The sequence below is a fragment of the Tiliqua scincoides genome, unplaced genomic scaffold (assembly GCF_035046505.1).
Source record: "Tiliqua scincoides isolate rTilSci1 unplaced genomic scaffold, rTilSci1.hap2 HAP2_SCAFFOLD_132, whole genome shotgun sequence".
Classification (NCBI taxonomy): Eukaryota; Metazoa; Chordata; class Lepidosauria; order Squamata; family Scincidae; genus Tiliqua; species Tiliqua scincoides.
Window position 1 is genome coordinate 27,723 of NW_027101384.1, and position 13,078 is coordinate 40,800.

The 13,078-nt window shown below is 48.2% G+C and overlaps 1 pseudogene; it reads left to right on the top strand.

The window, feature by feature from the left end:
• The first annotated feature begins 9,454 nt into the window (after window positions 1–9,454).
• On the top strand, window positions 9,455–9,566 carry LOC136635914 (5S ribosomal RNA; annotated as a pseudogene).
• Window positions 9,567–13,078: the final 3,512 nt, after the last annotated feature.

The window sequence follows — 13,078 nt, forward strand, 5'->3', positions numbered from 1 at the left end:
ATTCAGCTTCTTCTCCTGTTGTGAGCGAAGAGTCCATGACTCGCTGCAGTACAGAAGTGTACTCAAGACGCAACCTCTGTAGACATGGATCTTGGTACGTTCCGTCAGCTTCTTGTTGGACCAGACTGTGAGTCTGGAAAATGTGATAGCTGCTTTACCGATGCGTTTGTTTAGCTCGGTATCCAGAGAAAGAGTGTTGGAGAGCGTTGAGCCAAGGTACACAAAGTCATGGACAACCTCCAGCTGATGCGCAGAGATTGCAATGCAGGGAGGTGAGTCCACATCCTGAAACAAGACCTGTGTTTTCTTCAGGCTGATTGTCAGTCCAAAGTCTTGGCAGGCCTTGCTAAAACAGTTCATGAGCTGCTGGAGATCTTTGGCAGAGTGGGCGGTGACAGCTGCATCGTTGGTAAAGAGGAAGTCACGTAGACATTTCAGTTGGACTTTGGACTTTGCTCTCAGTCTGGAGAGGTTGAAGAGCTTTCTGTCTGATCTGGTCCAGAGATAGATGCCTTCTGTTGCAGTTCCAAAGGCCTGCTTCAGCAGGACAGCGAAGAAAATCCCAAACAAGGTCGGCGCGAGAACACAGCCCTGCTTCACTCCGCTTCGGATGTCAAAGGGGTCTGATGTGGAGCCATCAAAGACTACAGTGCCCTTCATGACCTTGTGGAAAGACCTGATGATGCTGAGGAGCCTGGGTGGACATCCAATCTTGGGGAGAATCTTTGCCGTCCCTGCTGACCAGGTCGAAAGCCTTTGTGAGATCTATGAAGGCTATAAAGAGTGGCTGTCGTCATTCTCTGCATTCTCCTGCAGCTGTCTAAGGAAGAATACCATATTGGTGGTGGACCTGTTGGCTCGGAAGCTGCACTGCGATTCTGGGTAGACGCTCTCTGCAAGTACCTGGAGCCTCTTCAGTGCAACTCGGGCAAACAGCTTTCCTACAACGCTAAGGAGAGAGATGCAGTCACCCCCGTAATTATTGCAGTCACCCCCGTCGCCTTTGTTCTTGTACAGCGTGATGATGTTTGCATCCCTCATGTCTTGAGGTACTCCACCTTCTCTCCAGCAGAGGCAGATGATTTCATGCAGCTCAGTGGCAATGATCTCTTTGCAGCACTTTAGGACTTCAGCAGGGATGCTGTCTTTCCCAGGTGCCTTGCCAGAGGCGAGGGAGTCCAGGGCCACGTGAAGTTCTTCTAGGGTTGGTTCACTGTCAAGCTCCTCCAACACAGACAGGCACTCAGTGTTGTTCAGTGCTTCCTCGGTTACTGCATTTTCTCGGGAATATAGCTCAGAGTAGTGCTGCACCCAGCGTCCCATCTGCTGCGCCCGGTCCTGGATGACCTCGCCCATGGCAGACTTCAGAGGGGCAGTTTTCTTTGGTGTTGGACCTAGGGCCAGCTTGATACCGTCATACATCCCCTTGATGTTGCCCGTGTCAGCTGCTATCTGTATCTGGGAACAGATTTGGAGCCAGTAGTCATTAGCACATCTCCTGGCAGTCTGCTGGACTTTGCTGCGAGCAGCTTGGAGGATCTGTAGGTTGCGCTCACTGGGACAGGCTTTGTCTGCTGCTAGAGCTCTCACAAAGAGAGTCTGGTCCAACAAGAAGCTGACAGAACATACCAAGATCCAGGTCTACAGAGCTTGTGTCCTGAGTACACTTCTGTACTGCAGCGAGTCATGGACTCTTCGCTCACATCAGGAGAGGAAACTGAACGCTTTCCACATGCGCTGCCTCCGACGCATTCTCAGCATCACCTGGCAGGACAAAGTTCAAAACAACACAGTCCTGGAACGAGCTGGAATCCCTAGCATGTATGCACTGCTGAAACAGAGACGGCTGCGTTGGCTCGGTCATGTCGTGAGAATGGATGATGGCCGGATCCCAAAGAATCTCCTCTATGGAGAACTCGTGCAAGGAAAGCACCCTACAGGTAGACCACAGCTACGATACAAGGACATCTGCAAGAGGGATCTGAAGGCCTTAGGAGTGGACCTCAACAAGTGGGAAACCCTGGCCTCTGAGCGGCCCGCTTGGGAGGCAGACTGTGCAGCATGGCCTTTCCCAGTTTGAAGAGACACTTGGCCAACAGTCTGAGGCTAAGAGGCAAAGAAGGAAGGCCCATAGCCAGGGAGACAGACCAGGGACAGAATGCACTTGCTCCCGGTGTGGAAGGGATTGTCACTCCCGAGTCGGCCTTTTCAGCCACACTAGACGCTGTTTCAGAACCTTTCAGAGCGCAATACCAGAGTCTTTCGAGACTGAAGGTTGCCAACAATAGAGCTCTCCTCTTTTCCTCAATGACTGGTGTCAACTCCTCAGAGTGGGCTTCAAAACAGTCTTGTTGGTCTTCTTGCCAAATATGGACAAGGCGGTGTTGTAAACGGCATTTTTGAAATGTTCCCATCTGTTGGATGCGTCTGCATTGGCCGGGCCTGGAAGAGATTCCTCAAGCGCTCCTGCAAATTCCTCCACTTTTCTGGGGCATCTGATTAGTAGCAGAACCCTTGTAATATAGGACTCAGCCACTAGGGGGAAGCAAAAGCACTGCAGCTACTCAACCCTCCCTCTCCAAACTGAGATTGGGTAAGGACATTTTAAGAGCTTAGTCAAGCCCTATGCAATGCAGTCCTGTAGCTCCTTCCAAAGGTTCCTACGTCCCCAGAGTGTAATTGTTGCTCCCTTAGTCCCAGAGAACGAGGGAAGCCAAACCGATCCAAGTCACAGCTTTCGTGGGATCAGCCCCCTGTGTGATGGGCAACATCGCAAGCATCGCAGGTTACACAGAGCTCTTCATCACACTAGAAATGTCATATCTGTGGCGAAAAGCAGCTTAGGGAGTCTGATTGGGGTTGTGGAACAGCAGCCAAGGGCTAGTGCAGTGCCCTTGTGCTGCCGGGCCCATCCAACGTCAGCACAGATAGATGCAGTGAAGGAGGAAGCAGCCTTCAGACAAGTGGCTTGTCCTCCCTGCCAACCCTGCATGGCGTAGTGTTGGTTCGAGAGTTGGACTTAGAAGATCCAGGTTCAAATCCCCACGCAGCCACGGAGCTCCCTGGGTGACAGGCCAGTCGCTTTCTCTCAGCCTCGCCTACCTGACAGGGTTGTTGTGAGGACAAAAGGAGGGGAGGAACTATGTACATCACCCTGAGCTCCTTGGAGGAAGGCAGTATGAAAATGTGAAAAACAATGTGCTGGACCCCTGTGGTAACCTGAAGGAAAGCCATTTTTCATGTAGTCAGAGTGTTGTCTTTGGTTTCTAGCTAGCTAGCTAGCTCCTTCCTTCCTTCCTTCCTTCCTTCCCATCTATCTATCTATCTATCTATCTATCTATCTATCTATCTATCTATCTATCTATCTATCTATCTATCTATCTATCTATCTATCTTGTCTTCCTTCCTTCTCATCCATCTATCTATCTATCTATCTATCTATCTATCTATCTATCTATCTATCTATCTTGTCTTCCTTCCTTCTCATCTATCTATCTATCTATCTATCTATCTATCTATCTATCTATCTATCTATCTATCTATCTATCTATCTATCTATCTTGTCTTCCTTCCTTCTCATCTATCTATCTATCTATCTATCTATCTATCTATCTATCTATCTATCTATCTATCTATCTATCTATCTATCTATCTTGTCTTCCTTCCTTCCTTCCTTCCATCTATCTATCTATCTATCTATCTATCTATCTATCTATCTATCTATCTATCTATCTATCTATCTATCTATCTATCTATCTATCTATCTATCTATCTATCTATCTATCTATCTATCTATCTATCTTGTCTTCCTTCCTTCTCATCTATCTATCTATCTATCTATCTATCTATCTATCTATCTATCTATCTATCTATCTATCTATCTATCTATCTATCTTGTCTTCCTTCCTTCTATCTATCTATCTATCTATCTATCTATCTATCTATCTATCTATCTATCTATCTATCTATCTATCTATCTATCTATCTATCTATCTATCTATCTTGTCTTCCTTCCTTCTCATCTATCTATCTATCTATCTATCTATCTATCTATCTATCTATCTATCTATCTATCTATCTATCTATCTATCTTGTCTTCCTTCCTTCTCTATCTATCTATCTATCTATCTATCTATCTATCTATCTATCTATCTATCTATCTATCTATCTATCTATCTATCTATCTATCTATCTATCTATCTTGTCTTCCTTCCTTCTCATCTATCTATCTATCTATCTATCTATCTATCTATCTATCTATCTATCTATCTATCTTGTCTTCCTTCCTTCTCTATCTATCTATCTATCTATCTATCTATCTATCTATCTATCTATCTATCTATCTATCTATCTATCTATCTTGTCTTCCTTCCTTCTCATCTATCTATCTATCTATCTATCTATCTATCTATCTATCTATCTATCTATCTATCTATCTATCTATCTATCTATCTTGTCTTCCTTCCTTCTATCTATCTATCTATCTATCTATCTATCTATCTATCTATCTATCTATCTATCTATCTATCTATCTATCTATCTATCTATCTTGTCTTCCTTCCTTCTCATCTATCTATCTATCTATCTATCTATCTATCTATCTATCTATCTATCTATCTATCTATCTATCTATCTATCTATCTATCTATCTATCTATCTATCTATCTTGTCTTCCTTCCTTCTCTATCTATCTATCTATCTATCTATCTATCTATCTATCTATCTATCTATCTATCTATCTATCTATCTATCTATCTATCTATCTATCTATCTTGTCTTCCTTCCTTCTCATCTATCTATCTATCTATCTATCTATCTATCTATCTATCTATCTATCTATCTATCTATCTATCTTGTCTTCCTTCCTTCTCATCTATCTAGCTATCTAGCTATCTAGCTAGCTAGCTAGCTACAGCTGGTGTGGTATAGCAGTGAAGTCTGCAATCTTGTACACACATGCTTGAAAGTAAACCCCATTGAATAACATGGGGCTTACTTCTGAGTCAACATGTATCAGTCAGAACTGCAGGGCCAAGTTCTTATGGCCTGGTGTGATTTTGGATGTACTGTTTAAACACCTGGGGCGAGGGGAGCAAAACCACTTCATTCTGCGGCTTCTCCCTCCGCTGCCCCATTTTCCGACAGCCTGAGATCATGCTTCCCCCCCCTCCCCAATTTCAAAAGGTCTCATTTACATATAAAGGTGCGGCAATTAACACATTTTTAATCATGTACCGGAAATAAGAGCTTCCTGCCAGCAAAGCTGCAGCTGCACCACGTCACAGGGTGGCAATTTCATGCCAGGGAAGTGTGGCTACCCTACTTACTTTTGCACCTGGTGCAGGAGCCCCACCCCCCTACCCCCAGCTGCCACCAATTAAATCATCTTGCAAATTAAGATTCTAAGATCTCACCGGCTTGCAGGAAAGGATGGCATTCTCTCTTCCCAACCCCCGGCACTCTAAACAGAAGGTTATTATTCATTCCAACAGCATTTCCAAAGAGCCAAAAGGATTTGCAATTTTAATGTACAATTTGTATTCCTTCCCCTCCCCCGCCCATGTATCCTCATAATTGATGCGTGTGTCCCTGCAAAGAGAGTCAGTCCATGCAGGTGGTCAACATTCCCTGCAGTGTAGGTTGGCTAGGGCTTCTGAAGTTCAGAGGGGTGCAGGGAGCAGAGTCTGTAAGCTAAGGGGTGGGGCCTAGTGGATCTGGGGTGGGGCCTGACTGGTCAAACCCAGAATCTCTACCAAAGTGTGGTCTATCCCCTTGCTTTGACATTTTGCCACACATCAGGTGCAGGTGGCTGGAGGGACAGGTGAGGCAGAGCCTCCCCACCAGAGTCTTTTGAAAAGCAAAACTGCCCTGTGAGGTGCCCAAGCTTTTACAACCCATGCACTCTGCCCACTGGCGTCACTAGGGGGGTGCGGGAGGGTGCGGGCCGCACCGGGTGACATGCCGGGGGGTGACGCGCTAACTTCGTGGTGTTAGGAGCTATCCTGTCCTGCCATACACTGTTGGATATGGAATTCCCAGCGGAGTGCAATGCAAAAAACTTAATTGAAATTGCTCCTTTCGTTCAAAAGTTATGGCCAAAAAACTGGAAGGAAAAAATGCATGGAGCCCTATGGAAAGTGAAGGTGAGCTGTATTGCGCGTTCACTCAGCCCCCAAAAAACACCCGAGAAGGAGGTCCCCCCTCCCAGCTGCGAGTCTATGGAGCCCAATGGAAAGTGAAGCAGCCTCATGTTGCGTTTACTTGCGAGTAGGCAGACGTGCCTTGGCTGGTGGTCAGGTCAGGCAAAGGGGAATGTGAGGACACCAGAATGGTCCTGATCCAATGGAGCTGGAGTGCAACAAATGTCCAGAGGCAGCCCCCCTCCCCCACTAAAAAGAACAAAAAAGAGGCTTGAACTGGTAAGGGGAAAGTTTTCTATTCTGCACTTGCAAAGCCAGGAGGGTCTTTTTCTTGATATGCCTGAAATCGAAGAACTTTAAACTGGGCACTGGGAGGGCTCGAAATCTCACTGATTCTTTTTGGAGGGTTGTTTTTGCAGGCAGACTACAGAGTAAGCTCCATTGACCACTATGGGACTTACTTCTGAGTAGACATGCATAGGATTGGGCTCACAGGCTGTAATTCTACCCACACTTTCCTGAGAGTAAGCCCCATTGACCACTATGGAACTTACTTCTGAGTAGACATGCATAGGATTGGGCTCACAGGCGGCAATCCTACCCACACTTTCCTGAGAGTAAGCCCCATTGACCAATATGGGACTTGCTTCAGAGTAGACATGCCTAGGATTGGGCTCACAGGCGGCAATCCTACCCACACTTTCCTGAGAGTAAGCCCCATTGACCAATATGGGACTTACTTCAGAGTAGATTCACTTGGTGGAACAGGACTGGCTCCCCCTTATTTAATTATTTTATTTTAATTTCATTATTTCTAATTATTTATTTTAATTTCCTTGATGATGTCACTTCTGGCCATGACATCACTTCCAATGGATCCTGGACAGATTGTCATTCTAAAAAGTGGGTCCCAGTGCTAAACGTTTGAGAACTGTTGCAATAAGGTGTTAGTAAGTTGACACTTGGTGCGTGTGGGTGAGACTCTACAAGTTGCCCCGCCCACTACATGGGGTGACGCGCAGGCCTCCCGCACCAGGTGACTCGAATCCTAGCGACACCACTGACTCTGCCTGCCTGCTCCGCTGCCCTCCCTGTTCTGCGCATTGCTTCTGGGTGCTTGGGCGTCTCACGGCGGCAGTGCTTTTCAAAGGACTCTGGTGGAGAGGCTTTGCCTCACCTGCCTCCCTACCCACTGCACGTCCCTGATCAGGTGTCAATATGTGGTAAAGTTTGTGTTAAAATAGTATATGTCCCCCAGAAGCTTGCCTGAGATCACCCAATGATGATGCTCCAATCTCCTACCTGGCCTCCTATCATCCTTGTAGTGCTTTCCTGGGGCCTCTGTTTGTTCCACCTGCCCCACCGCTCTACTGGTCATTTCCTGGTTTGCACTGCTGCCACAGTGGACTTGTCTGTCTTGTCTTGTGCATAAATCCACCACCTGGCCTCAGGTGTGACAGTGTGGGGGCCTTGTGTGGCCTGAGGAATCTTAGACCCTCTCTGGTTGCCATTGGTTGAGCTGCTCTGATGTCACAGATGGCCAGCAAGCCTAGAGAGGTCCAGTGCAGACCGCTAGCCAACTCGGATGACAGGCATGGGAGGAAGAGGTTCCCAGGTCAGATGGAAATTAGAGCACCAGCTCCCATGGAGAACCACGCTGATCCGGGGAGACTGTCCGGGCAGTCCCTTCCCACCTTCCAGGGACTGCTTAATAATGTGTGTCTTGAGGGGAAGAAAGCAGAAGGTATGCCTAGGCCAGAAGGTGCTTGTAACTCTGGCTTCCATGGAGTCCAGCTCCGGCCTGAGAGCTTTATTATATTGTATTGTATGAACATTTTCTAAGCTGCCTTGGGCATTTGCATTGGCAAGGCAAAGTATACATTCTTTAAATGAGCAAACAAATATGCAGGGATGTGCCAGAGTCACAGCACCGAGACTCAAGTCGAGTCCCGAGTCCCCATCCCCTTGGCTCCATAATGGGCGGCCTTCGCAATTTGTCCAGAGCCAGTCTTGAGTTCGAGTCTTTTTCAGAAACAAGTTGAGTCATGGAAGTAGCAGGGGGAGCAAGCAAGCACACACAAAAGTGAGTCTAGACTTGAGCCTATTCAAGTCTTTTCATTTTTAGGGTAAAACCCCCCAAGTCTGTGCCCAAGTTTTTGACACACGTGACTTGAGTCTGCCTGTTTTCCTGACTCGAGTCCGAGTCGTCGGAGTCATGGCCCATCCCTGCAAATATGTCCACATCGCCAGTGAACATTGGCTCAAGCAAAAGGCTTGAGGGCTTTTGGTGCTCTGTTGGAAGCGTGCATCCAAAGAGCTTAGATTTCTGCAGCGGGGACCACACCTCAGGTGACACCACAAAGTTGCAAGGGTGATTCCACAAGGTGGGGCCTGATAGCGTCACATGGCGGGTCCTGGTGGCATAGCACAGCAGGGTCACTCTGGTGACATCACAAGACTGCCGACCCTTGAAAAATTGGACCCACAAATCTGGCACAGGGCTGGGACCCTGGACAAAAGCAGTGACGCCCAGCAGCGGCCTGCAGTTCACCTTTGCCACCTGAGGTGAAAAAAAGCCCTAACAAAGATGCCATTTTCCAAGCCCGGCTTCTGTGCCACCCCCCTTTTTTTTCCCCAGAAGCAACGCCTTGGCAGGACGCTCTGAAGGGTCAGAGGAGAAGCCTGATGGCCTGAAGGTCAGGCCTTCCACAGGCCCGAAAATGTTCATTGCCAAGAAGACGCCCATGCGTCCTCTGGAAAAGAGAGCATTGTTAGTGGAAGGCAGGACACAAGTGGATATTGATTCTGGGAGAAGGGTTTCTGGAAGAAGAAAAAAATGGAAATTGCCTCCTTTTCTTCTGCCAAAGTTGTTCTCACTTTTTCTCCCCCCTTTCCCCCAAGCTGCTGCGCTCCAGTGGCATTTCATATAACCCCTTTTTAAGGACACGGCAGGGTGCCGCTGTCTTGGCAGCTTCCAAACAAAGAGAGCCCTTTCCAGAAACGCCATAATGACCATAGCAGGCTCTCCCCACTCCCTCCCCAGCAGCTGGTGGCGAAACTGGGTAGGCGTGCAAAACTCTCTCTCTCACACTGACCGTTGTGTGCAAACACGATTAGTGCAGCTTTGGATGCAGATGAAACACAAGCTCGGTCTGTCTATTTGTTTGTTTCAGGGGCAAAGGAATTGCAGGTGGATGTCCGGGAAGAAGGCAGCTCAAATAGTCAGTCAGTTAGTCAGTCAGTTAGTTACAGCCCAGTCCTATCCTGGGATTTCCTACAATTTCCTGGGAGTATGCCCCATTGACTAAAATGGGACTTACTTACCCTGCACATGCCCAATCTTGTCTGATCTTGGAAGCTAAGCAGGGTCAGGCCTGGTTAGTACTTGGATGGGAGACCGCCTGGGAATACCAGGTGCTGTAGGCTTATACCATAGTCTTTCCAGACTGAAGGTTGCCAGCCATCTCCCTATACTGAACACTATCTCCCGATCTTGTCTGATCTCAGAAGCTAAGCAGGGTCAGGCCTGGTTAGTACTTGGATGGGAGACCACCTGGGAATACCGGGTGCTGTAGGCTTATACCATGATCTCGGAAGCTAAGCAGGGTCAGGTCTGGTTAGTACTTGGATGGGAGACCGCCTGGGAATACCGGGTGCTGTAGGCTTATACCATGATCTTGGAAGCTAAGCAGGGTCAGGCCTGGTTAGTACTTGGATGGGAGACCACCTGGGAATACCGGGTGCTGTAGGCTTATACCATAGTCTTTCGAGACTGAAGGTTGCCGACCAGTACTTCTGAGTAGATACGCATAGGATTGGGCTTTTAGTTAGTTAGTTAGTTAGTTAGTTAGTTAGTTAGTTAGTTAGTTAGTTAGTTAGTTAGTTAGAGCGCAATCCTAACCAACTTTCCAGCACTGGCAAAGCTGTGTCAGTGGTGCATGTGCTGTATCCTGCAGTTGGGGGGCAATCACAAAGACCTCCTCAAGGTTAGGCAATGTTTGTTCCTTTACCTCGGAGTTGTATTGCCCTTATGTTGGTGCTGGAAAGTGGGTTAGGATTGTGCCCTTAGTTAGCTAGGCTACAATCCTAGCCACACTTTCCTGGGAGTAAGCTCCATTGACTACGTATAATGGGACTTACTTATGAGCAGGCAGGCATAGGATTGGGCTCTTAGGCTGCAATCCTAACCATACTTTCCGGCGAGTAAGCCCCATTGAACAAAACAGAAGTAAGTAACCAGTAGACCTGGTTAGGATTGTGCCCTTAGTTTATTTTTGCAGCCAACAGACCTGACTTTGCTTGCTGCAGTGGATTATGGGATGCCAGACGGTTTATGGCTGCCACTCCCCCCTCCCCATGTTGCTCTTTGAACTTGAGAGAAGGCGGACCAGTCAGCTTTTACACAGGCCACATGTTCTGGAGTCAATTTGGGGGCTGGCTTCACGTGCAAAAGCGGAGAGGCACGAGGCTAACCTCAGTCACTGTTTTGCCTCGTTCTTGTGGCGGCGGCCCTCGTGGCAGCCGGCAGCTATCCCTGCCCCACAGCAATGCCCCCGTGAAAGGCGTTACGTCTTAATGTGGCATCATTCCAAGGGGCATTGTGGGTAAAAACAGCGGCAGGGACATATTTTTGGCCACAACAAGGGGCTAGCACTGTTTTTGCACTCAAAATTGCCCATAAGAGCAGACCCTGCTTGAATGGGACCCATTGAATGGGCCACTGGGAGGCCCATAAGCAGGAGATGAAGATTCCCCTGCAACTGGTATTCAAAGATAGACTGCCTTTGAATCTGGAGGCTCCATGCAGTCATCATGACTAGGACTGATGGAAAGACTGTCCTCCATTAATTCCTTTCTCTTCCTGCGGGCATTTGCCCCCTATCAGCTGTTGTCACAAATAGTTTCTTTGGAGGTGAGCAGCCATTTGGGGGGTAATTTTCAGCACAAAAACAGAGAGGAGGAAAGCATAAAACCACATCTCCACAGGCTGCATTCCCCCACCAAATCAGACCCCTGTCCCACAGCTGTTGTGTGGGGCTCACAGGGGCCATGCCCTGCTTTGTGCCATGTTATTAACATGTCATTAACATGTGCCATGTCATTTGTGACCGTGTCATTAACAGATGAGTTTAAATAATAGTGTGGCCCTGACAAAACGATAGATTTGCAGAGGGTCTTAAGGATTGCTATGAAGGAATTTCTGCTTAGGCAGAAAGTGTGAAAGCTACCACACTTAAACGTGATCTTCAATTTTCAGGTTTTCAGTACATCTTAAAAGGTTAAGGATTTGAGGTTGTAACGCTGGGAGCATTTACTGAGAATGTTAGAAGTGCTTACAACGACCCTGTAAGGTAGGGATGTCAGCGTTATCATCTCCGTAATTGCAGAGGTGGAGTGGAGGTTGAGGCTGAGACAACGGCTTGCTTAAAACCCACAGGTGCACATATTTGATCCCTGTTGCATTTATGCAACGTAGGATAAAAATGGTTTAAGTCCTCCTGGTTGAGGGCAGAGGTAAGATTTGAATTGGGAACCCGAATTGCAGGTAGCAAAGTGCCTCCAGTGTCCTGAACATCCCCAGTAGGATTCTCCCCAGAATCCTCTGCAACAGGAAGCTCAAGTTCCATGATAGGGCAGACAAGTAGAGATAGAGAGACTCCCTTGAAGCTTGAAATTCGGGGGGATTTCACTCTAAGAGTAAGCCTGTGTGCAAAGGTTACCACCATCCACTACAAAGATGAGAGTAACTCCTTCCTGCTTTAAAGACTTTTCCAGCCCTCCAAGTCCAAAAAACATAATTCAACGTGGCAGGAGCCCGATGAGCGAGTGACATCATTTCAAGCTGGATGGCACGTGAGAGGCTTGGAACGGGCACCCGACCAGATCCAGCCTTGAACTCACCGCTGTGACAGAGAGAGGCTGATGGCAGGGGATGGGATCTCTGTGGAGGGAGAACTCCTTGCCAGGTGCTTGGGACCTCCAAGTCAGAGGGGAGCTGAACAAGAGCCGTTGCTTGTTTGGAGTCCCCTCAGGTCAGTCTCATGTCCCCCACCCCACACCATCAAGACTTTGAAAACATTGATGCCGTCATCACCGCAGCGTGAGTCTGTCGCTTGGGAAGCACAATCTGGGCTTGGCTTACAGCTGAGGTTGTGCACAGCGGAAGTTGCCAGCAAGAAGGGGAACAGCTTTGCAGAACCCGATATAGGTCCTTGGGAAGGCAGGTGTGGATTCCATGGGGCAAGGCGAGTGCCACGTACGTTAAAGCAGCCATTTTCAACCTTTCTCATCTCAGGGCACACTGAGAAGGTGCTAAACGTCAAGGCAACCATCCATTTTTGATAATTGACAAGGCACACCACACTGCCAGTTGGGGGCCTCCCATCCCCCAACGACCTACTAGTATATGACCCTCCCCCAAGCTCCTGTGGCACACCTCCAGACCATTCGTGGCACATCAATGCGCTGTGGTTTGAAAATCACAGTGGTAGAGGCAGGAAAGCCAGGGGGCTGCCCAGCGCATACCCACCTGCCGGACCACATCACAGGCTTCAACTGGATCCACTACCCCTTCCTGCTCTTTACCCAAGTTCGGGGAACAAGCAGGAAAAGGACTCAGTGTCTGCTGCAGCCACGTTCGGGCCAACAGTTGGCCTATTCTCAGACTGATGGGAAATATAGCCAGTGCCTCCCTTCATCTGCCCCCTTGCTTCCCAGAGCCTGGGGAGAGAGCGGGAAAAGCGTGTGCATGTGAGGGTGTCCCACAGGCACACTGCCTTAGGCATAGCAGGAATGTGGGCCACCTCTGTGTGGGTCCAGCAGAGCCTCAATCTCAGCTGAGCCCTCCCAACAAAACCTGATACCCTCCCCAGGGGAATTGACACAATTTATAGATGGTAGCACCCCCTGGGAGCCACCAAATGCCCTCAAATTGGTCC